Raw genomic sequence first — 27,080 nt, 5'->3', positions numbered from 1 at the left:
AAATTAATAAGATTTAAATTTGCATCTTAAAGATTCTTACCAATTTATATTCTTTTTTCTTCCGGTTAAAGTAGGAGCATATATTAAAATAAAATTAAAGGTACACAATTTTGGGGTCGCTTCTTCATTCAGTTTGTTTACAACAAAAGAAGGAACATGTTGGAAAATTTGTAAACCATTAAGGCCATGTTTGATTCATAACACTAATAGTGAGGTATTAATAATGCTATCAAATTAGTGTGGTATTAACTATCCCACCCCTACCCCATTACTAATAATCCAACAAATTTGTTGGATTAATTATCCATTGGATTAACAATCCTAAACCAAAATGTCAAAACAAACATGGGATGATTGGGCCCACGGATTAATAATCCCAATTCCATGCTTTAATCCTTCAAATCAAACATACCCAAGTACAATAACCATAATTAGCTATAAGATCTACGCATTTGTTGGCTTCCCAATAGATGTAGCTAACTGTTTGAACTCCCAACCTGTTCATTAGGTACCTGCAATAAAAAATGAAACAACAATAATTGAGACCTTTTTTTTTGGAGACCCCCATAACCTCCTTCGAATCTAAATCATTGATGATGTGGGTCTCACACATATATGAATGAGTCCCACACATGTATTAATAGTTGAGGTCCAAAAGGGGTCGTGGGTTTCCAACAAAAAGGGTTCCAAGCATATTTCATTGTTTCATCAACTGCGAATCTGTTTCTATATCAAGATTTGTGAATTTGTCATCCGAACCTATTCTCAACCCATCTCTAGGAGCCCAAAGTTCTATTTCTATGCTAGAAGTTGTGCCACTACCAGTAAACTTGCAAAAGCCCCATGGCCCATGATCCAACAGCCAAGGGTGTCTGAAAATCAGCCCCATTTAATATTTTTCCTAATTCCTAAATAATTTAAGTGTTTGTTAAGAGTCCTAAATAAATAAATAAAAACTATTTTATTATTAGCAATCAACTTGTGTGGTGCTTGTGCATGTAATTTTTTTTTTAAAAGAAGAAATAAATTTTTGATTTAAATAGTTCATATTTTTATTTATTTTTAACATAAATTACGTATGACATAAACGACTCATATGTATATTATATTTATTAATTTTTTAAATAAATTATAAATATATTTCTTGAGATTTATTGAGCCAGGTCTATCTAATAACTAAGAAGTTTGAATGTAAGTAAAGATGAAACGTGACGTGGAGTCAACATAGATGAAGGAAGGGCCAAAGGCTCAATCAAGCAATGACCCATGAGGAGTCTACAGTGGTGATGTTATGTGAGATAAATAAAATTCAAGACGATCACGATGGTCAAACATATTCAAATTCAAAATGTGGGATACCGTACAATAAAATACACAAAGTGCATCCAAATATTGACTCATTTTTTGGGTCGAATGATAGCACATTTGACAGTAAGACCATTTTTCCAGGTAGGAGTATATTCCTCTATACTGAATTCCATGATTCCAACATTTTCCGGTGACATTATAAACTCACCCACGACAATCTCAAACCAGTTTCCTGCCAGATTTTCTTTTAAAATTGCATGGCGTGATAGCCTTTTTACACGTGGCGGAATGATTGTAAGCGTCAACGTGTAGTTGGATATATGTTTTTTTTCGATGTCATCATTTGGATTTTCGTACACCTTTAAGACAAATACAATTTCGTACAGAGCTCCTGGTGAGAGATCAATTGTGTCGATCTTCCCTCTAACTTCTAACCAACATACATCTAGTAACTCTGCCACTTCAATGTCTTCACCACTGCATTCATGCCAAAAAAAAAAAAAAAATTGAAGTTTTCAAACTGTCAATATTTGTAAAACAAGTTTTCATTGGATTGAGATACCACATAAATACTTATTCTCATGTTTGGTTTGGTGAAAGGGAAAGGAAATTTCATTACAAATGAAATTACTATACACTAATTAAGCAGAATGATCATTCTCTTAAGCGGTTAAAGCATAGTCATTTTATATATACTTAAAATCAATACAACAAACCAAACACTATCTATTGAGTAAATATCCTATCTTTGAGAAATTTCACATTGATTGTGTGCCCAGCCAATAGTAAGAGGTTAAAAATAAATATATGACCCTAATAATAAGGAGATGTTGGACAAATTATAACTTTTCATTAGTCGAGCACGTGATGAATACGTGACCTTTCTGACTTACTAGATAATTTCTACTATCAATTGTTAAAAATTAGGAGAATTTTTTTTATGATCCCTGGTATTAAAATTTATAGGATAAAAGATATGCAATATTTTCATAATAATTAGTGTGATGCCTAGGTACATAACCCGTCTTGTTCTCCTGTAATTGTGCTTATCTTTCTGGTCTTGGGGATATCAGAAACCAATTTGAGGTCTCGTTGGCCGTTTAGGTCCATCGTCCTTGGAACCTTTCTCGGACTTGCATCTCTAATTTTGTTCCGGAGTTGAGTTTTTTCTTGTTTCGGAAGTATAGTTGGAGTCGGGGTGGTCATAGCCTTGTTGAGATTGAAAAACCTAGAAGAGTAGTAAAACCGCACATGCGGGGGTAGGAGCCACAAGTGCAGGAAGGGTGCTGCATGTGTAGAAGGGTGTGTTGCACATGCGATGAGGGGGTGTTTTCTGGGTATTCATTATTACTTTAATTGCACGAGCAGAGGGCATGTGCCGGAAGCATGCCGCATGTGCAGGAATGTGCTGTGTCGCAAATTTTCTTCTTTTTCTTCTCATTGGGTTGAGTGTATCTCATTTCTCTTATACCTCTCTCTCTCTCTCTCTCTAAAACCTATTTTTCCTTCCCCTTCTCTCTATAAACACCCAACAACCGCATTAAACTCTTAATTTCTTCAAACCTATTAAAGATTTGACCCAATCTCCTTTATTAATATTGGAGAGTTCATCAAAGGCTATCATTTGTGCGATGGAGATCAGATTTTAACATCATTAACTCTGGGGGTTTTCTCATCTTTTCTCTTTCAAAAATTGAGGTAGGGAGTTTTTTTGAATTATATATATGATTTTGACATGTTTTAGCTTTTCTTGATGAAATCCTTGAGTTTTGAGTTGGGGTTTTGAATGGGTTTTAAAAATATAAATTTCTAATTTCCCTCATGAAATTGGTTTAATTTATGTAGTGTATGACTATTAAAAGTCCATGGATAAGAATACCTCATGAGAATAAATTAAATTCTTTTTGAATGGAAACCTTAGATTTTGAAATTTGAGGAAAAGTTGAAATTGTTGAGAGAAAAACTCATGAGATCGTGAGGTTTTCTCGGAAAAGATAAGGAAAATTATATGTGATTACATTGTTGAAACATCCATTTAAGGGATAAAATTTTGTTGAGGAATTGCCATGGATATTATGGTGGAAATACTTGGAATCATGGAAAAGTTGAAAATTTGTATAATATATATAGGGATTGTGGATTAGGTCTTGTGTCCCATGGGTATGATTATTGATATTCTAATTGAAAGCATTGAGATGTTGAGGATTGTATTGTGTTAAGGTAACATGTTGAGGAACATGAAAATTGTAAAATTGCGTTTACATACATGCATTTGCATTTGCATAGTTTGGAAAATTGATTATTATGGTTATGTTTTAGAAATTTAATGATTATTGATAAAACAATTATAAATCTTGAAAATGTTTAGGGATAAATATGTTTGGTAAATCCGGATAAGATGTGTAGATTGGTATTGTTTAAGTTGACTTGAGTGTCTAGGGTGAAAAACCGAAAACACGCGCAACACGCGCGAAGAAGGTACCACGTGTTTTCCGATTGGTAGTACTTGATATGTCTACTTATAGACACTAGCTTAGGAATTACCTGAGTTGAATTTAACCCCCCGTTTGTACATTTTGAATTAATAAGATAATGACTTTTGATATGAACATTGGCATAAGGTTTTTCAAAAATATGGGTTTTGAAGCATGTATCACATGGCATTTATATTGTGTGATTGCTTAAACGTTTATATTTTGTTAAGAAATTCTTATTGAATTTTGTGCTCACCCTTAGTGGATTTGTGCAGAGAATGATGTAATGATTCCACCTAACTAAAAGCAATGAATATATTTTGAGAAAATGAGGCTCTTTTATATTTTTATTTGTTGTAACTTTTAACAAGCCAAGGGCTTTAATTGTATAGGTTTTTGAATAACCATCTTTTGTATAACGGGCTTAAGTTTCGGAAGTTGTAGCATTTAGGGCATTTTCTTGTGTTAATTCTTTTGGTTTCATCGTCGCATATGTTATGAATTCACACTCTTTGAAGCTTGAACATGTATTGCATGTAAACCCCTCTTGTTAGTCTCTGATATGAATTGAATACAAGTATAGAGATTTGATCTTTTGGAATCGAAATTATTGTAATTGAATGGATTAATTGGATTTATCTTTATGTAAATTATTTGGCGGCATTACAATTAGGGTCCCTCAGACATTTTTTTAGAGAATTTTGATTTAGAAAAACTTCAAAACATAGAGAAATTCGTGATTTGTAAATTTTTTTGGTTTGCTCAATTTCTCTGATTTTCTTTGTGTTTTTAATTTTTTTTTGTATTTTAAAATTTCTCTGATTTACTTACAAATTTCTTTAATTTGCTCACAATTTTCAAAACCACCTCTGTAACAACTTGCTCTACGTCTTGCAAACACATGACGGGAAGTCTTTGTTTCACTTTCTAAGCAACTTTCAGAGGGAGAATATGAGAGAAAAATAATGTATATTACTCTTTCTGTCCCAAAATAATGCCCTTCTTGGGGAATTTAACTGTTTTTGGTAGTACAATTATTGTATTTTAAAAAAGTTGATTTTCCAAAAATACCCTTTGATAGTACATTTTTTTTGGAGAATATCAATGTCATAATTGTACTTTTTGTATTGTTTAATGAAAAATGGAATAAGGGACTAATATTATGAGACGGAGGAAATATAATATTTTGAGAGAAGATTTGGGAATATATTGAAATCTTTGGAGGGGATATATATATATATGTGTGTGTGGAGGCACTTTTCTTGTAGTAGTTTTATAGATGGATCAGTGTGTTAGAGAGAGAGAGATAGAGAGAGAGAGAGAAGGTTCAAATTTTTCCGTGGAAGCGTGGCTGTGTGAGAAGATGTTTCAGATTTTTCAGTCACATGGCTTCCAAAACCGTCATTATAGGCACAGATCTGAGACAACGAAGCTCAAGAAATCGAGATAGTGATTAGGGTTTATATCGTTGGTGATCGGAATTGTACGTCGGCCGAATAAGGGTTTTGCGATGGAAAATCGAAGGGAGAGGAGGGATGGGTTGGCCCGGATGAAGCATGTGACGGGTTGGCTACGGCGGGGAGAAGACGAGAGAGAATAAGAGAGTGGGTGTGATATATGAGTGAGTCGGACACAGACTCATAAATGGGTGAGAGATTTTAGATTACAAAATATTTATATTGTGAATCTCTTCTATTATTAAAAGTTGGAGAAGAATATTAGATTAAATATCCTTAAAAATTAATAAATAAATAAAATTATAAAACCATCCTGACCTCCAATGTGAAGTTTTATTTATTTATTTATTTATTTCAAATCTAAAAAGTATATATGATTTGTCAATTTCAAACAAATGTTCGTTTGAAGAAGTAACTCACACAAATAGGCCTATTTCTGCTTCATTGATTATGTATTTTTTGTTCAAACTTCATTGATTTCAAAGTTACATTATTTGATTGTAAAATCTTTTTCAAATAAAATAGGCAATTTTTTTTTTCTCTCTCTCTCTCTCTCAGTCAACCTTTCATTCCAATTCTTGTCTTATTATATTCTTTCTTTCTAAAATTTTATTTATAATTGGTTCATTATTAATTTTTTTGTTATAAAAAATCTTTTGTCATAATGAAAATTAAAAGATGCAAAATAATTTTTGTCTAAAATCATTTCATATGAAAAATATTTACAAAATAAAATGTCCAACACGAAGTTCTTTTAAGTTATATATATTTTACCTGGGCTCCTTCTCTTTGGTCCATTTCCAATATTTAGGATTTTCACCCCAACATATATAAAATTCTCTTGGAAATAGAGCGAAGCAATTCTTGTTTGACTTCTTGTCCACAAAATACTTCTGCAATAAAATTAGTGACAGCATGCATGAATAACAATAATTAATGTTAATAAAATAAAATACCATAATTTTATTTATAACAAACGACAGCTCCATTTGCTGGACCATTTTTTTTTTTTAAGATTCTTAAAAAAAAACAATTTAGGGAATTGATCCACTTTTTAAACTACTTGAAAAATTAACTTGCTTTTTAAAATCTCGTTTTGAAAATGTAGTTTTAAATTGAAAATTACATTTTCAACTTAAAATCGCATATTGAAAATGCAATATATTTTAGTGAAGTCTATGTCATCATAAAATTACATTTTCAATTTAAAATTACATTTTCAAAATGCAATTTCAAAAAGTAAGTTAGTTTTTCAAATAATTTGAAAAGTATGTCAATTCTCCAAATTGTTTTTTTTTTAGAATATTTTTTTTTTTAAAAAAAAAAAAACTGCCATTTGCTGCCCTTAGGACTTAGAAGATGGGTATTGTCATTTTTTAATTTTGATGATATATAGAAAATGATTCATTCCCTTAATTTTGCCTTCCTAATTTCATTCATAATGATATGGAATTAGGAGAGCTAAAGATGTGGAACCCCTTAACATAGATCTTAACCACGTTATTAGGAGTAATTTGGGGTTTCAATTATGGGCAATGCTAGAGACCTCTAATTTAGAGGCTCTAATACACCTCTAATGAGGTGGAAAAGGCCAAAAAAAAAAAAAATCAAGACACAGCACTGATGTGGCAGTGGGTGGGACATCACTAGTGGTACCTCTAATTAGAGGTCCCAAGCATTTTTCTTCAATTATAGGAGGATGTAGCATCTCTCTATATGTTACAACTTTATAATTTAAAATAAAGATTTTCATTTGATCTACAAAATAAAATAGAGAGAATCAATATATCATATCAAACATATAACATGAGATTGTATATCATGTAATATTCTATGTAGGTGCATCATAGATTTTGAAATTTATAATTAAAAAAAATGTACAAATACAAAAATTGATCACATAAGGGTACACAACTTTTTTAACATAGACCTACCTTATATGTAAGAGAATTGTATTTAATTCTAGGATTAATTTTTATTTATTTAACGGAAGGGGTTGACAATCACCATGAAATATAGGGGTGTTTGGAAAGAAAGTTGGTCTAAAATAGCTCACTAAAAGATAAAATAGACTAAAATAATTAATAAGACAAAATATCACATCTAACTCAAAATCATTTCACCTCAACTACAAAAATAAAAATAATAATAACAATAACTAACTTCCAAATGCAACTATTTTAACCAGACTAAAATAGTCAAAAAGTCAAATAACCAATTAAAATAATCAACTTTTCAAACAAGGCCATAAAGAGATTAACTTCTCTCATATGGTCTCATTTGACCCATTGGACGATCACGAGTCTGATTATGATGATTTGAGTTATTTATGTTATAAGTCCCTTTTTTTTTTTTCCAATAGATAAGAGAATAATTACATTATGAAAAATATTTACATGATCAAACAGATCACTAAAACATAATGGTTAGAAAGTTAGCAAAGTCCAACAACCAAATCACCAAACCCACCATGCCAAGCCAACGTCACTAATAATCACATAAATCCCCAACCGCCATAATGGGGAGAAATAAACCGACCACCACAAAGGGTATCAAATTCCTCTCTATATGAATTAAACTTAAGATTTCACACCATAAAAGGTGTTATACAACCACTAAGCCAAATGTTCTGATTCATAGGTTATGTTTATAGATTATTCATATAAAAAAAAAAAACTAGATTAATTTTTATAATTCTAGTAATGTGAATTCGTCATATTTGAATAATAAAAAAAAAACATATTATTCATTTTTTATGATAAATATAATGAAATTATGTGGCTTGTATAATCCAATGAATTAAAATATATACAACTCAAATAATTGAAGTATGATCTATACTGAGCCCAAGAAGCCATCACTACAAAAAATTAAGGTTTTAAATACCAAATTTTAGGGACAAAATTATTTTTTAGGGACCAAATAATTTTGTTGCGAAAAGTGTCGTTATTATATTTTTAGCAACAAAAATTGGACATCAGTGATGAATTATTATCTTTTTGGGACCAAATTTTTTGTCCCAAAAAATAAACCATTTTGAGACCAAATTATTTTGTCTCTAAAAGTCTATTTATTAGTGACATTTTCAAAATTTTGTCGCTAAAATGCCTTGTTTTTGACTTTTTGGAATGACGTTTTAGCGACTATCCTCACGACGTTAGAAATTGGTTCTTAAATGTCTTTTACAACAAAATTTTCACTTTTAGAGACCAAAATATTTAGTCTCTAAAACTTTTATATGTTGTAGTGCATATTGGGCCTCCTATCTATCATGATTACAGTGACATTAGTGATTTTTACTACAGTAACATATGGGTGATTCTGTTTGCACTCAAATAATTTAAAAGTTTAGTTCCTATATTATACCCTAATGTAAATTTACTAATAAAGACAATCCACATTGAACTTTAAAATAATTATTTTTTTTTTCTTTTCATGATACACCCATAGGTGTTCTTCATATTCAACTTTCTTTATCTTCTTCCCAAAATTTCAATTATCTTCTCTTCATCCCTTTCTCCACTCCAAAACTCAAATTTACCCTACCAAAACTTTAAGATCAGTTTAATGGCTTTCCTTAACTTGGGCAGTGAATATTTGAAACCAATCAAAATGTCTTTTGGAAGCCAAAGACAGTTTGTGGAATGCCGCAACAACTACCTTGTGATCAAAACTTAGTGACTCTCTTGCCAAAAAAAAAAACCTTGAGACTGAGTATTGTTAGCTATTTACCATGACCAAGTCTCTTTCGATTATATTTTTGCCTCTGTGCCTCTGTTTCACTTCTTTATTTTTGCATATTTCTAGGAAGTCCCTCTTTTCTCTATTTCATTTCTTTTCACCCAGCTCAAGATATCCCCAGTACAAGAATAAATTGAAACATCAATGGCTACAAGTCATAACATAAAAGAAAATACAATAAATTACCTCTCCAGATAACTGAAAATGATCAATTAAAACAAGCATAAAAAGGGTTTTTAAAAGAGTTTTTCAAAGTGGTGAAATTTAGGGTTTGATTTATTTATTATTTGGGTATATCTTGAGGGGTAATTTTAGAAAAAAAAAAAGGTGTACTGAGGGCAAATTATAATCCTAAATAATTTAATAGGGTGTATTGAGAAGTTGGGCATACTTAATAATTTTTTGAGTATAAATAGAATCCCCCCCGTAACATATGAACATATTCCCACCATCTAAAGCTAACATTAAAACAAAATAGCAACAAAGTTTTTTTTTTTTTTTGGGTGAATTACATTAATGCTCCTTATAGTTTGGGATTTATACTATTTAGATCCTTAATCTTTTAATTGTAATCACTACAAAAAAAACACTATTTTTAGTCGCCAAAAGTCCATTTTTAGTGGCCGAAAGTCGAAATTTTACTTTCCCCGACAAAATTTTTACTTTCCCCGACAAAATTTTTAGTCGCCACATTTGTCGCGTATAGGTGGTCGGTGGAGGTATTGGCGACTAAAATTTTTTTAGTCGCCAAAATAAAAGTCTTTAGCGACCAAAATTTTAGTCGCCAATAGTGTTTTACACTTTTGAAAATCATACATTTACCGACTAATAATTTAGTCGCCAATACTCACTCAATCGCCGACTACACTGTTTAGTCGCCAAAATAAAGACTTTTGGCGACCAATAATTTTAGTCGCCAAAGGTGTCGTCGAAAAAAAAAACCCACTTTTTGTTGCTTTTCCTAAGTTTCGAACCCCAACCGTCCCACATTCCGAACATTTTTGCAACACACTCCCTCCACTATGCCACTACAACATCATATGAATATATATGCAATGTATATTATTTATATAGTAACCGGTATTAATACAAAATAATATATATAAATATAATTTTTTTAATTCAATATAATTTATGTAAAAAATAAATTATTTACTTAAAAAAAATTTAGGCCACTTTTGGCGACTAAATTAAATTTTTAGTCGCCAATTCTATCATTTTTTACTACTAATTATTATTTAGTCGCTAAAAAATTAAGTTCCGCTTAGAAATAAGAGGTTTTGGCGACTAAACCTGTTTTTAGTTGCCAAAAACGTCCCCTTTTGGCTACTAAACTGAATTTTAGTCGGCAATGGACTGTTTTTAGCTACTATTTTTTTTTGTAGCCAAAAAGCTTCATTTTCAGCGACTAAACTGTATTTAGTCGTCAAAATCATCACTTTTGGCTACTAAATCATTTTTAGTCGCCAAAAACCGTGACTTTTGGCTACTAAATCATTTTTAGTCGCTAAAACCCTACATTCGGCGACTAAACTGCCTTTTGGTCGCTAATACCCTCATATTTGGCAACTAAACTCTTTTAGTCGGCAAAAGTTATCAATTTTGGCGGCTAATTCCATTTTAGTCGCCAATTGTACTACTTTTAGCGACGAAAAATGTAATTTTAGTCGCCAAAAGTGCTTTTTGTTGTAGTGAATACATTTAATTATAAATTTTGAATCTCATTTCGAATAAGGACAGTTGAAAATATTATTTACTTTGCAAACGGAAAATATTCCATTTTAAGGGCAAAATTGTCAATTGAATAAAATCTAAACTAGTTCGATAAAAATGAATGTCAAAAAATTATTTTTAAATTTTTAAAAATTATTTCTATCCTCCAAAAGGATAAAATTATATAAAAATGATAAATCACAACGCTCAAATAATACACATTAATGTGTGTTTGGGAGAAAAAAGATTGGGTACACACCTAACCTTTGGTATAGTGCACAAAGTGGTTGTTCCGAGATTTGAATCCATAACTTCAAGATTATAGCCAAGGTTTTATCATTGAACCAATACTCACCTCTATATATATAAACATGATAAATCTTTTATATTTTTATTTTTTTATCAAATTAATTTTTAGTATGTGTTTGGATGATGATCATATAATTAGTGATTGTTTTGTTGATATTTTTTAATGGTTATCATCTAATAGATAGTTGTTTTTGTTATTAATAAATATTTTTGGATGGTTATCACGTACTGGATGGTTATTAGAATTTTGATGTGTAATCGATATGTTTAATATATGAAATGTTTTTAGTTTTGAATTTTTTAGTTTACATAGTGATTTAATAAGATATCAAAGTTGTCTCCATGTTTGACATTTGAAAAAATAGAAATTAATTTAATAAAAATAAATATATATAAAAAATAATTTTAAAAAATTATTTCTACCCTCCCAAAAAATAATATTATATAAAGATGATGTATTTTTAATTTTTTTTTTAACAAATTTAATTTTTAACTTTTAATTTTTTAGAAAAAATTTCTGAAAATAGATTCTGAAAACAAAACAAAACAGAACTTTATAACCAAAAAAATGTCAACATTATTCATTAAAAAAGATATCATTACATTTCAAATAATATATAAGTTAATCAATACAAAATAAGTTGGATGACAACTTTGCTCTTGAAATTGACCATTTGAAAGGAAATATTTTTTATTGTCATTATTTGGAACAAGATTCAAAATTTAGAGTTAAATTTATCATAATTGAAAAATCAAAAACCAAAGACGGTAAAGAAAATCATAATAAAAGATCATGATTGCTCGGAGTCCATACCCATACCAGAAAAAAAGCTCATCTCAAATAAGAAATATGCATGTTTGAATTATTGATTTGGGTACGAATTTAAAACAAAAAAAAAATAAACAGTGAGAGAAATAGAAATGAAATATCTAATTCTCTCAAATTTTTATTTATTTAAATTCTTTCCCAAACATACGATTCAAACGCAGCTTATGAAGTGGGGGAAAATCAGTGAAGAACTTGCCAGAGTATTGGGCTTTAAGTAAACGCCAGCGTAGAGCAGATCGCAGAGCTTGTGAGGGCAAGACATGTCAATTTCTATATTTGCATCTTTCAAAATGGATAAGAAACTAAGTGGAGGCCTTGTTCTTCCACCTTTTCTTGCTGCAATTTCCTTTTCCTTTCCTTTTTTCGTTTCCTTCGCTGATGAGTCTGTCTTATTACTACAGCTTTGTTCAACTTGTTTGATCTCTGAACTCCCATCAGATTCCATCCTAGCCACCATCAAAAAATTGAGAAAACTATAGTAAAACAAAAACAACAACAACAAAAGCTCAATCAAATCATGCAAATGTTATTAATAAGAACAACAACATACAGTCTCATCTGGTTCATGATGTTTAGGATGGCATGGTGGATTTGCATCAAACGCACTCACAGTAGGATCCATAACTAAGTATTTGCCGCATCAATACATAGCTCAGGCGCCTAGAAAAATGGGTCAAGTTTGGCGTGCTGTCTAGCATTTTCTCAAATATTTTGCAACTAAAGTAAGTGGTCTAGCAGTTGATGGGTGGTGCTAATGCCCTCTGTCATTGATTTTTTTATTGTTAATAAAATAGTGATACAGGATCATTAATATTATCATTTAATTTTTTTTAGAATAAAGATTGGGACTCTTTCTCCCACCCCTTTTGACCCCTTTTCTTTTTTGATTAGTCACTTTTTCTTTTTTTTCTCCTCCTCCAATCACCACCCACCACGTGTGTGTGGGGTGGTGGGGGTTGAAGTTTGAGGGGGTCTAAATCACTGCTGTTTTTTTTATTATGTATAACTTTATTTATTATTTGATGGGATTGTTTAGGAGGCCCAACTCATGGCCCAGAAAAGCCCAATCCACCGTTGTCTTAAACTCCCCAAACAATCACATGGATAAAGCCTAACAACAGGCCCAATGAGGAGCAGGAGCAGCTGGTCCTGGTCCAGGCCTGGTAGCATTTGGGCACGTCAGGGAGGGGGTTAGCCGCATGACAGATAAAGACCCTGTAAAGTTATTGACATCACATATCAATTATTAAATGTAATAAGACCTCTCGTTGCAGAAAGGGGGCGAGAAGGCCATGACCGACGTCAAGTAAGTGGAAAGCTTTCGGTCAATGAGACAATATGAATGAACAAAAAAATGATTAACTGTGGATATAAGGAAGCCAAGACAAAACACAATGGGATAACTCTCTCTTTCTCTCTCTCAACCTCCAACTTTCTTTAAGTTACTACCTTGATCACGTTTGTTCTAACGGGATTGTCGGAGGGTTCACAACAAAGAATCACCCCCCATTTTGATACCTTCCCATTGGGCTTCTTGTATGTCAAGTAGAAGGAACCAAGGATCCTTTGCTCATGAAGCACTTAAATTACACTGCTGGAAAATCGACTTTTAGCGGCGTTTTAAAAACGCCGCTATAAGTACTAAAAACGTTGCTAATTCTTTTTGTGACGTTTAGTACCAAACGCCGACGACGCGGCCGTCGCTATAGCTTTATGGCGTTTGAAAAACGTCGTTATATTTTTATAGGCGGCGTTTTTAAAAACGCCGCCAAAAGTCCTACCTAATTGTACTGTGACGTCACTATGACATTTAGCGACGTTTTGAAAACGCCGTTAAAGACATTTATACATTTTAAAAATCTAACCGTTGGAGTGGGGATATAGTGACGTTCAAAAAACGCCGCCATAGCCTTTATTATTATTTTTTTTATTTTTAACGTTGTGCTAATTTTATATGGTTGAAAAAAAACCTGTCATAAACAATTATTAAGAACTAATAATTGATGTTTATTAAAATAATAAATAAACTAAGTTTGAAAACAAAATTAAAAATAAAATAATGAGGCTCTTGACACGTTATTATACCGATTAGTAACATGATTACACTCTCATCTATCCATCACATAACACATTTGGTATAAAGTTCAAAAAAAAAATTATAAATAAATAATAATAGGAGAAGAAGAAAAAGAAGAAATCTGATGCACCAACATTGTATTCAAGCAATCAATATTTTCTTTTTCCTTTTTGAAGACCCATCAAGTAGAGTAGAAAACTATGAAGAATCAATCAACATGCAAGAACCTTCCTTTCGGTTACCTTACAAACCTTAGCTTGTTAGAACATTAACTACATCAACAAAATATGATAGCAACTATTCAATACAAAAGTTTCTAAAGCCATTTTTTAGATAAGTAAAGAGTTTATAGCACCTGAAGCAAGAGCAGTCACTTTCCCTCGGGCCACAAGTAGCATATCAAGAACCACATCCCACATAGTCATCTCTTTCTCTTCTCCAACAAACTGATTCCATCCCATGTCCCCATCAGCGAAGTAGCCCCCACCGAAGGAAAAACCCCTATTCCATTCTTCATGTTCGCTCCCTGACATCGGTGGAACAGAGACAGGTATCCAAACCCCAGTTTCTTCAGAAACTGGCAAGTCATAACAAAAATATTTGCCAACTGTATCATTGCCAGCATTTGAAACATTATGATTCTGCAGATCATCACCCACCATAGTGCCATCAGGTGCCTCGGTTTCATCATCTTTCAGCTGTGCATTTTCTTCATTTACCAAATTATCAGTGGCCGACAAACTACTTTCTTTCCTTTGTTCCTCAACATCTTCAGAAACCTGAACACCAGCACCCAGCAATGCAAATAAACAAGCAGCATTTTAAAAACTGATTTAGAAACAGATGACAGAAAAATGATACCCCTTTTGTCCCAAGTCCTTTTTGTCCATTTTCTTATATTGGAATGTCACACGATAGTTCTTCACTTTAAAAGTGAAGTGTACAAAATTTTGTTACTTTTCTAAACTATCATTTTGAAAGAGTAGCTCTGAAATCCACCACAGAAAATTTTCCCAAGTTTTGGATGCTCATGCTTCCCACTTGAGCATGAACGCGTTAAATGCCTGCCTCTCTAAACAGTTGGAATCCTAAAGGGGCTATGAACAGGGAATGGAGGGAACAACATCTATTGCACCATAAATTTGATCTTTGCACAAGTGAATATATATTGATAAAGCCACATCACATATAAGTTAACCCAAAAGATCATTGACAAACAAGGCCACCAAGTTGGATAAATAAACATGAAGTTGATAACGATGCAATCAACATAAATAGGGAAATATAACTAATGCATGACACGTTAGATGCCCAATGATAACAAGTAATCACCATGAAAGTCCCTAAGAAGATGGGAAAACAAAAAACAGAAGGAAAAAAAAAAAAAAAACTAAGAGAACTGCAGTTCTGAAGTCTGATTATCGAACTTAATAAAATTAATCATCTATTATAATGCTCAGGGGTACAAATAAGTAGTCAATGCTCTTCAGTTTGTCCCCCCATATTCACTTGATGCTTCGTATATTCATGCCTCTTATAATCAGGAAAAAGAAGAATCATGCTTATTATTAGGGAATGAACAATTTAGTTGAGAATCACACTCATGCTGCAAATAACACACACTTGCAACTTGGTAAGAGCACCCTTTCTAAATTAGAACCTAATAGTGAGTGGTAACTGAAGAAAGTTGTGTGTTTCTCAAAACCTCAATACAATTTTGACAATTTAACATAATTTTCATATTCCATAACCTTTTTTTTACCACATTTAATACATCTGCTTATCATCGACACTGAAATAATAGGGTCATTTTGTGAATTGGCATTAAAATCCCTAAAAAATAAGCCGGAACAAAACATAATAGATGAATCATCTTTGGTTTGGTGAAAATCTTCACTGTACATGAAATACCAATCCTAATTTTTGATAGAATGCAGAATTTCATTCTTTTACTTTATTCTTTAATACTACATACTTATGCGTGGTAATTCTATATGTTAGAAGTACCTGAAACGTACAGATCCATTTGGGCCACCAGATTTTGTGGCCTGCAAAACTCAATTAGAATCATATGAGCTTTCTTGATATGTAATGTTTAGGAATAATATAAATTTCTACTTTCATCTCAAACTGTCAACAAGTAAAACTCTTTCTCACCTTATCATAAGTCATAGCATCATTCATCGCCAAAGTCAATAAGGATGGAACAAGATCTGGGTTTGCCTGAAATCGGCACATCAAGAATCAATGAAGCATTGTAGGTTTTAAATCTGTAAAATCAGGTCTAAATATGCATTACATTAAGATCAATTTCATTAAGCATGATGGCTGGATTTACCTTTATAGCTGTAAAAAGGGTCCCCTTCACACTTGCTGTCAAAGAAAATATGTTAATTCAATAGACACCGTCAATGTTAAATGTACATAACTATTTGGTATCATTTTCATTTTTCATGTTTTCAGAAACAAAAGCAATGAAAAGTTCAAAGTCATCCATCACTTCCAAAATTTTTCTAAAATTTGAAAACAACTATTTGGTGTTTTCCTAAAACTGGGTTGCTTTCAGAACTTTTTTTCTGGAAACACTTTACCTAACAAGTTTTCTGTGTTTTTTGAAAAATGAAAACAAAGAATAGAAAACAAAAATGACACCAACAGTTTGGAGTACTTACACTGAAACTCAGAACGCTGTCTGCGCTGTATTAGATCAGCAGCATTAGCCTCTTCAACAAATGAGCCTGAGCTTGCTATTATTTCCTAGGGAGAGACAACAACTGGCAGAAACTTATCATCACAAATAGCAATCGAAGACAGAAGTCAGCTTAATTGGCAGAAACTTTTTTTTTTTTTTGAAATTGTGCTAATTTTATTTCTTTGGAGTCAGCTTATTCAGTATCCTAAATAGCAATCGAAGACAGAAGTCATGCATAATTGATATGAAATGACATTCAACATATATGCTAACTTTAAAAACAAGAAAAAAAATTCTTCAGCTGCAAACGCCTGTCAACTGACATTCATGAGATTATTAATTTGAGGAATCTGCTTAAAAATCATGGTAACCGTATTCCGCCTAATCAAATATCATCACGATCCTTATTATTATTTTTTTAAATGAAAGGAACCTCTATTGTGTTAAAAGAAAGCTAAATAAGTAACCATAGGATGTTTAACATTGTAACAACCATGTGCATATGGTTTCCCATTTTGTCAAAATTGGATTTCATTCTTCAGCCAAGAGGTAAAATGGGTTAAAAGGGGAATTTGTAGTGCAGAATATCCATGAAGAACCCTTTCAAACATAGATGTTTAAAGAAATAGACAAAAAAGGGAAATAGAAAGGAAACAGGGAGCAGTACTACCCCTTGCAGCTTGACTTGATTGATGTTCAGATCTTGCAGAAAGCAATATTTTGTCCTGCACTTTCTTCTTCTTGTAAACTCCAACATATATGCAAACTGCCAATAACAGCACCCCAGCAACTCTTGCTATGACTCCAGCTGATAATCCTGCTTATATAAATAGCAAAACATTTTTAAATATTAGTAAAGACCCATATTTATCATCTCACATTTACATCTGAGCCAGGAAATTAAAAGTCAACTTTGAACCAATAGCGAAGAAAGCGAGACACCTGTGCAGCAAAAGGAAAAATAATAAATTGGTATTAGATGTTAAAAATTTATAAAAGGTGGCAAAAATGGCAACAAGTAACATGAATCTAGTATATCTAAACATCATAGTTACAAAAGTTACCTGGAGTTCAGGGATGGATATTTTCCATTTTTATCTGCAAAGAATTGGGACATCTATGGACAAAGTCAACCGCTTCAGATTTCAGAGATGCCTCAGAAGATCAGCTTCAGGTCATGTAGATCTAAATCTTTTGATTGGAGATCAAGTCCATCATCTCATTCGAATCAATCTCGCATAAATTTGAATCATGGATAAGATTTCAGCAACTACAAAGGACAGAATATGTCTGATCATGGTGGATTCAGAAATCTTCTGGGTCATAACAGATACCTGCCTCAAGCTTAGGTCTCTTAATATGTTCAGAAATTTAATCAGCAATTGAAGATTGACCAACAAATAAAGATGTGATTTCCCAAAGACAACAATTTAAAACCAGGATACTTTTAACTTCTACTTTCTGATTATCAGTTTTCAGCACAAAGAAGCTGCAACAAACAGGGCCTGATATCACTCACAGTATTAAAGCATTTGGTCAGAATGAAAGGAAACAAGTGTACTACTCAGATAATAAACAGGTTGGTAATTGAATCAGTCCATTTGATTTACATTGAATTTTAACTAACAAAAAAAAAGAGAGTGATATTCTAAGCATAAAAAAAAATTTAGTCATCCAGGGCCCTTATTCTAGAATACCGTTGGGGCAACAATTACGTGCATATTCACTTAAATGCAATTAGGAGGAGAATGGACAAATTCACTGTTATGTAACCAGGAAGAGAATATACATATTCAACTACAATTAAAAGAATAAACGCCACATTAATCCTAATGAAACGGGCAAAAGTTGGGAAGTTAAAGATGCATTCTGACCTTAAGCAGCTTGTGAACGAATTGAATAGCATCACTTGGTCCAAAAACCTGACAGTTGTTAACAACATCAACTTTATAATAGTTTTAAAATGAAGGCAAAAGAGATAGTGGACAGATGATATACCCCCCACAGGCCATCACAGCCAAGAATGATGAAGTGGTCTCGCTCTGTAAGCTTCGATGGAGCTTCGAAATCGGTTCGATCTGGAGCTTCGAAATTGCTTCGATGGAGCTTCGAATATCTGAATCTTTGATGGAAATCACTGAATCTTCAACGGAGCTTCGAAATCGGTTGGATCTGGAGCTTCGACTATCTGAATCTTCGCTGGAAATCACTGAATCTTCAACGGAGCTTCGAAATCGGTTGGATCTGGAGCTTCGAAATTGCTTCGATGGAGCTTCGAATATCTGAATCTTCGCTGGAAATCACTGAATCTTCAACGGAGCTTCGAAATCGGTTCGATCTAGAGCTTCAATGGAGCTTCGAAATTGCTTCGATGGAGCTTAGAGAGGGTTGAGAGAGAGAGAGAGAGAGAGAGAGAGAGAGAGGGGGCTCAGATAAAATGATGTATGCGTATGGGTTGAGAGAGGGCCAGATACAAAATAAGGATTGAGAAGGGGCGTGCGGTACACCGCATTCGGAGGCGTTTTTCAACGCCTCCTATTATAAAACGGCGCCGTTTTGGTTAAAAGAATATGCGGCGTTTATAAAACGCCGTTAAATGTTAATAACAGTGACGTTTAAAGAAACGTCGTTAAAAAAACGCCACCGTAACCCTTTTTTCCTGTAGTGGAGGTAGATAAGAAAAAGTGTGACGATAGTTTTGCAAGAATGAAGGTACATAATGAGAACTAGTAACAGAATATCTAGAAATATGTTATAAGATTGGAATTTTGCAGAAAATTGTGTTACTCAAAGAACCATAAGCATGTATCAAATGAGCTGAAGGGAAAAAAATATAAGGAAAAAAGAAAAGGATTAAGAAGGTTTTAACTCAAATAACAAAACTAAATAATGTTTGACATTGCTAATAAAAATTAAAATATACCAAATAAATGAGTCAACAAAGAAGCTTCAAGTCAATTGATAATAAAAACAAGGAAATTCTAGTCTAAATAAATAAAGAAAGAAAAAAAATTCAGTTTCGATCATTCATGTTGATAATGCAATGATTGCCGATGTGCATCATATATTTGTTATAGAAGAAACCTCCCTGAATGTAGCAAGGCCACACACCATTTCAAGCATTAGCATACACTAAATGAGTATGTGTGTGATGAGAACCACCAATTTGATCCATTAATGTATATTAACTACAGTGACATGATCTGAGAATTGACCAAAAATATGTAAAGAAGTATTTCTTACCTCGGCAGATGAATGACTCATATTACCCAACAACTCCTCCAGAAGTTTCCTATGGAGCTGTATTTCAACCAATGGCATTCTTGGTAGGGATACTTCTACAAGTGCCACACCACATCCCGTTAGTCAAGCATTAAATCAATTTAGAAGACAAACAGCAGAATCAATTAAAGGACATCAAATCATAAAGTTTCAAGTGATAACTTGTGTAATAGGCATAGCATTCCGCCATGTGTTCACAAGGGGGCATCATTGTTATCAACTAATTCCATTCAAAAGATAATTCATCCACTAGGAAAGATTAGTAGTATCATCTTTTATAACCTAGATAGTCACCATGACAGGAAGTGCAAAACCAAAACATTTTTAAATATAAACATAATTAATTAGCGGTTTTTAGAAGTAAGTTTCTTACATTCATTCAGAATATAAACATACATTTTAGAATTATCAACCTTGGACCAGCTATAAGGATTGAGATGTAATATGGGCAGTTCTCCGTGTCGTTTTCCTGCCTCGTAGTTGAATGGTCCTGTAAGGTTGCACAATAAACATTTTATACACATAACAAATTTTACTTGGCTGATGTAATATGTAAATCAAATGTGTTAGTAGTACAAGAACTCAAAAATGTCCAAACAACCCATTTCATGTATATCATGACAACATATTGCGGACAAAATGGTAACTCAATCAACCTTGTATTCTAAATAGAATTTAATTTCTCACACATTTGAAAAACAATTTTACAGTCTAATATTTGTGTACAGATACAATAAGTACAGCTATTGTAACAACAGATAAGTTGAGAATTCCAAAATATATAGATGGATTAGATTTTTTAAAAGTAAATTTTACAAGTTTTATAAATCTGAATAATAGGTGAGCCACAGTAGTGAATTGGGTACCTCCTCCGTCCACCTGAATAATAGGTGAGCCACAGTCAATCAAACCAATGGATGGTTGATTAGGTAGTCTACCTAGAGCTCCAGGCTGATGGGAATTTTTTGTTTACCAACCCTTTGGAACATTAGAGGTTCTCAGGACTCATTGGACGTGATTTCTGGCAGGCGGCCAGAAGTGTTCAAAAGGAGATTGCTGATGAGGGTGGTCAGAGGTGGTGGCCAAAAATGGGAGGTGAAACAAAAAATGCTCAAGTGGTAACTAGAATACAAAAAATGAAAACACAACCAAACAATGCCTATCCTCCTAATTTTGGAGAAGCAAAAAAGTTCTAAAATTGTGAAATCTTCTCTCCAATTTACAGCCACTCCATACACCTTCCCTTTCCTTCTTAAGAACAATACAAACAAACAGGGGCTAAATAGTTCAATTGAATGGGCAAAAATACACCTTTTTTCTTTTTTTTTTCTTGAACAATATAAAAGCACACTTCTCAAACCCTTGCCACAATGCCTCTGTATGGATTGGTCTAGAAGTTAAAACATTGCTTTTTGAAAACAAACACGAAGTCAAAAAACAGAGAGAGAGAAACAATTCTAAAAAATGTCACGCAATTACAAGGTCACGTGTCCTTGTTGGGTGAGCTGCCACAAACTGAATTTTCATAGCTTGAAGACCTCACTTGCAAGGTTAAGTGGTACCAAAAACAGAAAATGTGTTAAAATAATGAAATAAAACAAGGTACAAGGTATTAAAATACAAATTACAATAGCAATCAATATTCAATAGTACTTTGTCTTCTAATATTTGCAGGAATTGCTTCAGTTAGACCAAAACCCAAACACATGCAAAGCGAAATGAATAAGAATGTACAACCCATGGTCATGACCAAGTATTTTACATAAAAACCAATGAAATTGCAAGTCCTTTTAAGTGTGATGAATCAGAATCACACAATCATAAAAAAAAAAAAAAAAAAAAAAAAAAAAAAAAAAAAAAACATGTAATGCAAACCTCTTCTTCTTCTTTTTTTATACTTTTGTCCAATTTCTTTTTTTCCTGAGTAAATTACAAATTTCACCGTCAAATTTTGATCCTTTAAATTTTAATTATAACAATTAAAATTTTAAATTTTAATATAAATTCAATGTAATCGTTCTATTTCTTTACGTTTTAAAAATTAATTGAAAATTATTAAAACATAACAAGTTAAAGTAAAAATTGAAAAGTGATGAACTAGTAGAGTGTTCAAATAGATAAAGAAGTTTCAAACTCACTCACCAATCGTTCTATTTCTATACTGTTTTGACATTTTCTATAAGGAAAATGTAATAGAGTGACAAAGATAATGAACTTCAATAAAAAACAGAGAGACAGAGGTCCAAATCTCATAGAGCAATGAAGAGAATATGTGAAATTCGATCGGAGAGATTGAGAAAGTAGATTTGATATTACCATAATAGCAGATCGGAGAGACAAAGAGAGTAGATCTGATTGGATAGAGAGCAGATTTGAGAATAAGATCTACATCTCTACGTCGTTGAGCTTGCTTCGACTCACTGTTGGTAACGATCCAGATCCAACGCTACTTGCTATTCTGTACATGATCAGAGACATTAACACGACACTCAAAACCCTAGAAAAATCGATTTGATAAAAGAAAATGAAAAACAGAAGAAAAGAAATTAGAAATCAACTATAAATCGTTAGTTTAAACCATGAAAGTCTACAGACCTTATGTGAATATAGCAAATCCATATCAAAAAACTCTAACCTTGAGCCCTAGATCGACTTAGATAAGAGGGATTCAAACGATATTACAGACAAACGCTCAAATCAAGTGCAGAACAAGCATTTCCAGATCATACAACCAAAGAATCAATGGAGATCGAAGATCCAAGGCCTTGATTTCTCTTTGCCTCTCTCTCTCTCTCTCTCTCTCTCTCTCAAAAGTAACGCTGTGTTCTCTAAAGTCACGCCTCTCTTTTGATCAGGAAGTCCTGCCTCTTCAATCACAAGTAAATGTTATTTCACAATTTTTTTAATATTGGCGTACAAAACGAGATGAGTAATTTGTTCAAAATGGAAAAAAGTATAGGAGATTTCACGACGTTTTTCAAAAACGTCAGAAAAAAAACGTGGTGATATCCTCTTTTTCTTGTAGTGTTAGTCCGATCCTTCCTCAACGGATCGAATTGCACTATCATTATTAGTTTGTATTATTCCGTTTATGATGTCATCGTGATCCTGAATTTGTATTCCTTGTCATCAGTTTGAAACTAGCCACCTCCAATTCGCTAATGATTCCCTGAGCTGACAACTTTGATTCCTTTGATTACTTTTTAAGAGTCAACTTTTTTATTCTCTTGGCATGCAAAATGTTAAATCTTTTCCTCGAAGGTCATTAGATTTTGGCTTTTTTCCTTGGAGGTCAGGTACTTGATTGGTCAAGCCACTCCTATGGATTAAGCCACTACTATTGAATCATTAAGGAACCACATGGGGAGCATCATAAAGTTATTTTACTGGATTCCCATTAAATTTTGGGTAATGATAAGACCAATAAAAGTAGTGTTTTAAAATAATTATTAATGATGTGATATTTATTTTTTATTTTTTTTTAAAAAAAATAAAAAAATAGATACAATAATATTGTGACAGTGGGTGAAATTTACTGTCACATCATTAGTGGTGACACTAATTAATGCTCTCACTAATTAGTGATTGGTTTAGAACACCACTTTTAGTGGTCTTTACCATTACCCTAAATTTTTTATTCCTTGGAAATCATGTTCGTTTAGGAGTCACGGGGAGCATTAAACTTAGGCAAATTACATATTAATGGCATGCATAAAGTTATTTGCAATTCAGTAGAGAATTTGAGAGCGTCGTGGACGGTTACAAGTTTTATTATAATTTATTTTGTATAATTTTGTGTATCATTAATAAAAAAATTAAGTAAATTTAAATTGTAGTATTTTTATTTTAAGGATGTGTTTGGCATGTTTGATATTTTTGGCAAAAATAGTTAAAAAGTCGAAACATCCAATCACATCACTCTTTTTATTTTTTTATATATATTTTCGTAAAAAATTAAAAAGTCAATTAAAATAAGAGTAAACTACTAATAGGTTCTAATAGTTAGATTTAATTCCCACCAAATTCTATTAAAAATAAGTTCTAGCAAAATCGTTACAAAAATAATTTTTATGACAATTTTTTGTATATATCACTAAAAATTAATAATTAGTGACTTTTTTTTGTCACGAATTTTATAAATTATCTTTAAAATTTACTATTAGTGACCCTTTTTCAATAATGAATTTTTCAAACTAAATATTAATTTATGCATGACTTTCAAGGAAGGAAAGAGAGAGAAGTAAGCGGGTAAGTATAAAGTAAGAGCTTATTTGGAAATTGATTGTTTATAGAGATTTGTGTGTGGATTTTAATAGATAGATTTATTATTGAATAGATTTTATAAGAATTAATGATATTTTTTATTAAATATTATTAAAAAATGTTATTAATTGTTAATTTAGATATTTTTTGAAACAGACAACTAATTTGGATATTTTTTCTTAACCCATTTTCTATAACACATTCAAATCAAAAGGTGATGTACTTACTTCTATAATGCTAATAAAACATCATAAAAGACAAAGAAAAACAAATTCACAACTAGCTTTGTGGTCAAATATTTTCTAAATTTTTAAAAGATATTTGTTCTTGTGATTACTTATTCTTCAACTTCCCATGTCATAAAATTCTTTGAAAAGAACATTAAGATCATTGTATTGATTAGCTTTAATAAAAATCTTGGAAAATCTAGGGGTGTAAAATGGCTTGTGGGTCAACCGAAACCCGTCCGCGGCCTGAGTAGGCTCTGCCCGACCAAGCTTGCCTAGGCCCAAGCCCAGCCTGGGACCCTGACCCGTGTGTTTTGGAGCTCAACCCATTGGCTCGCTCAAGACCCATTCAAAGTTTGGCTTGAGACACGGTTTGCCAGAGACTTAGTGTCATTTTTTATAGAAAAGAATAAAATTTTAGTGAAAAAAATAATAAATAAATAAATAAATCAAGCCCGCCCGAGACCTGAATATCTCCTAGACCTGGACATAATTTTCTAGCTTGTGGGCTGACCTGGCCTGGCCTAAATTTTGGCGGAAGCCCGCGCGGCCCAATATGGACCGGCCCGAGCCCAAGTCTAAGTGGGTCAAGCCAAACCGAGCCGAGCCAAATTTACACTCCTATAGAATCAATCTTTTATCCAAATTTTTAAATGATTGATTGTTCTTTGGGTTACTTATTTTTCAACATAAGGTTCATTTGGGAAGTGTGCTGGCTTTTTGATTGTTTAATTTTTTTGACTATTTTAGTCTGGGACTAAAAAATCTTATTTGGAAAGGACTTTTGATTTTTTTGATTTTTTTAATTTTTTTATGAGAGAAAAAATGTAATGATTATGAGTTAGATACGATATTTTGTTTTTTATGACTAAAAAATTTAAGGTCATGACTACAACAAAAACATACTTTAGTGGCACTACACTAGTGGCATATTTTTAGAAAATGCCACAAAAAATGATATTTAGTGGCACGTTTTTGAAAAATGCCACAAAACGACAAACATAAAAGGCTCTAGTGATATTTCAATGAACAAGTGTCACAAAATTACAACAAAAACATACTTTAGTGGCACTACACTAGTGGCATATTTTTAAAAAATGCCACAAAAATGATATTTAGTGGCACGTTTTTGAAAAATGCCACAAAACGCCAAACATAAAAGGCTCTAGTGACATTTTAATGAACAAGTGTCACAACACTACAATAAAAACATATTTTAGTGACACCATACTAGTGGCATGTTCTTAAAAAATGTCACAAAAAGAATATTTGGTGGCATTTTTCAAAAAAAATGTCATAGAGCCACAAACATACAAGGCTCTAGTGGCATTTCAATTAAAAAAAATGTCACTTCACTACAACAAAAATGTCACTACAACAAATTTACGCTTTAGTGACACTACACTAGTAGTATGTTTTTAGAAAATGCCACAAAAATAAAAATTGGCATTAAATGTTTTAGAAAAATGCCATAGAACCACAAAACATATAAGGCTCTAGTGGCATTTCAATGAAGAAATATCACATCAATTTTATGACATTTTATAAAATAATGACGCAAAAAATTATGTTCGTGACATTTACCAACAGATGCCACTAAACTTTAGTTGCAATGACATTTTTTAAAAAATGTCAGGACATTAGGTAGGTGCAAATTACTTTTTATGGCAGTTAGGTGAAAAGTGTCATAAACAAATATTTTATAGCATTTTGAGAAATGCCACTAAGCCAAAAACTTTCCAAGCTTATAATGACATTTTTGAAAAAATAAAAAATGCCAATTTATTTTCTAAATTTTTAAAATGCAGTAAATGATTACAAATAAATGAATTAAACTCAATATACACTACAAGAAAAAGCATATTCGGCGACTAAATTTCTTGACCAAAAAAATTTGGTCGCTGAAAGTATAGCTTTCAGCGACCAAAACAGCATTAGTTGCCAAAAGTAAAGCTTTTTGGCGACTAAACAATTTTAGTAGCCAAAAGTCTACAATTGGCGACTAAAACTAAGTTTGGTCACTGATTATATGGGTTTTAGTGACTAAAAAATTTTTAGTAGCCCAAAGTAAAGCTTTTTGGCGACTAAAAAAATTTAGTAGCCAAAAGTCTACAATTGGCGACTAAAAATAAGTTTGGTCACTGATTATATGGGTTTTACCGACTAAAAAAATTTTAGTAGCCAAAAGTAAAGCTTTTTGGTGCCAAAAAAATTTTAGTAGCCAAAAGTTTACAATTGGCAACTAAAAAATAAGTTTAGTCACCAAAAGTGGTCATTTTTAGTGCGGGAGAACTAAAATCCTAAGGCGGGAATAAAATTTTTTGGTGACCAAAATTTTGGTAGCTGAAAGTGCATCTTCGGCGACCAAATTCGATTTTGGTCGACAAAAGTTAAGTTTTTTAGCAACTAAAAAACAATTAGTAGCCAAAAGTATAGAATTGGCGACTAAAAAATATTTTTAGTCGCCAAAAGTTGTCTTTTTTTTTTTATTTTGGTAGTAAATAGTTTATTTTACATAAATTATGTTCAATAAAATAATTATGTTTATACATATACTTTTATATTAATATAAATGTATGTACAATATAAATAATATATGTTGCATATATAATCATGTGGTGGTATAAAGGTGTAGTGAGAAGAGTGTGGTGTATAAGGTTTATGGTGCGGAAGGTTGGCGGTTCGAGTCTCCGCAAGAGCGGATCAAA

At 32.2% G+C, this 27,080-nt stretch overlaps 3 long non-coding RNA genes across 4 annotated transcripts; all 3 read right to left on the bottom strand.

Annotated features, from left to right (window-relative positions):
• Window positions 1-11,819: 11,819 nt before the first annotated feature.
• On the bottom strand, window positions 11,820-12,555 carry LOC145820982 (uncharacterized). The gene is made up of 2 exons (XR_014363025.1): window positions 12,382-12,555; window positions 11,820-12,277 (listed from the first exon to the last, which is right to left on the bottom strand). It is a non-coding gene; the product is annotated as an uncharacterized LOC145820982 (long non-coding RNA).
• Window positions 12,556-14,052: 1,497 nt separating this feature from the next.
• On the bottom strand, window positions 14,053-16,786 carry LOC114274885 (uncharacterized). The gene is made up of 5 exons (XR_014363860.1): window positions 16,581-16,786; window positions 16,247-16,281; window positions 16,066-16,131; window positions 15,916-15,956; window positions 14,053-14,687 (listed from the first exon to the last, which is right to left on the bottom strand). It is a non-coding gene; the product is annotated as an uncharacterized LOC114274885 (long non-coding RNA).
• A 2,564-nt stretch (window positions 16,787-19,350) lies between these two features.
• LOC145820981 (uncharacterized) lies at window positions 19,351-22,709 on the bottom strand. Of its 2 annotated transcripts, none has more exons than XR_014363023.1 (4): window positions 22,518-22,709; window positions 22,199-22,340; window positions 20,279-20,372; window positions 19,351-19,938 (listed from the first exon to the last, which is right to left on the bottom strand). It is a non-coding gene; the product is annotated as an uncharacterized LOC145820981 (long non-coding RNA). The 2 variants fall into 2 exon arrangements; XR_014363024.1 differs by having other exon boundaries at window positions 20,296-20,372.
• Window positions 22,710-27,080: the final 4,371 nt, after the last annotated feature.

Source organism: Camellia sinensis, chromosome 3, assembly GCF_055761805.1.
Source record: "Camellia sinensis isolate YWXY chromosome 3, ASM5576180v1, whole genome shotgun sequence".
NCBI classification, from domain to species: Eukaryota; Viridiplantae; Streptophyta; class Magnoliopsida; order Ericales; family Theaceae; genus Camellia; species Camellia sinensis.
Note: the sequence above shows the minus strand (reverse complement) of the source record. Positions and strands in the feature narration are given on the sequence as shown.